Here is a 652-nt window from a genome sequence, read left to right as displayed (position 1 = left end):
CCTTGCTGGATCACCAGTCCCTTGTCTTCAATCTCTCCACAGACAACTGGTCAATCCCATCACTCTGACCCAATGCCAGAGACAAAGTCTGGGCCGGGCTATCTGGTTGACCCCACCACTTGCAGTTCCACTACTACACGAGACTAAATCCGGGCCGGCTATCTGGTCGACCCCATCTCTCGCTGTCACTCGAGTCTAAGTCCGGGCCATCTGGTCTACCGGAGCCACCGCGCAAACATTCGTCCTCGAGCCCGCCCTGCGCCTGCGGTTTTGGGCGTGCTGGTCGCCCAGTTTTTTTTTTTTTAAAGATTTCTACTGTTTTTTTCACTTGGGGTCTGTTTCTCTGTCTCCCTATTTTGCCTGCATCTTTGTGTTTGTTTCTGTGTCTTAGCTAGGTTTGCTAGGCTCCTTGGAGGGGGAGGAAAAAATGGGGAGAAGGGTGCCGGCCCTCCGGCCCCTTGGGAAAGGGGCCGCGTCCGCCGCCACACACTCCCACTTCCCCATCCCAGCCCGGCGGGGTCGCGAGAGGAGGCGAAGGTCCCCGTGCCAGGCGCGAAAGGAAGGAACGAATGCAGCCACCACTGGCTCCACACGCGCGTTCCCCCCCTTTCCCCCTCCCTCCCCTCGCCCCCTTCCTTCCCTCCACCGCTGC

Source organism: Myotis brandtii, unplaced genomic scaffold (assembly GCF_000412655.1).
Source record: "Myotis brandtii unplaced genomic scaffold, ASM41265v1 scaffold619, whole genome shotgun sequence".
NCBI lineage: Eukaryota > Metazoa > Chordata > Mammalia > Chiroptera > Vespertilionidae > Myotis > Myotis brandtii.
The sequence above is the reverse complement of the archived record's forward strand: the minus strand, read 5'-3'. Positions refer to the sequence as shown.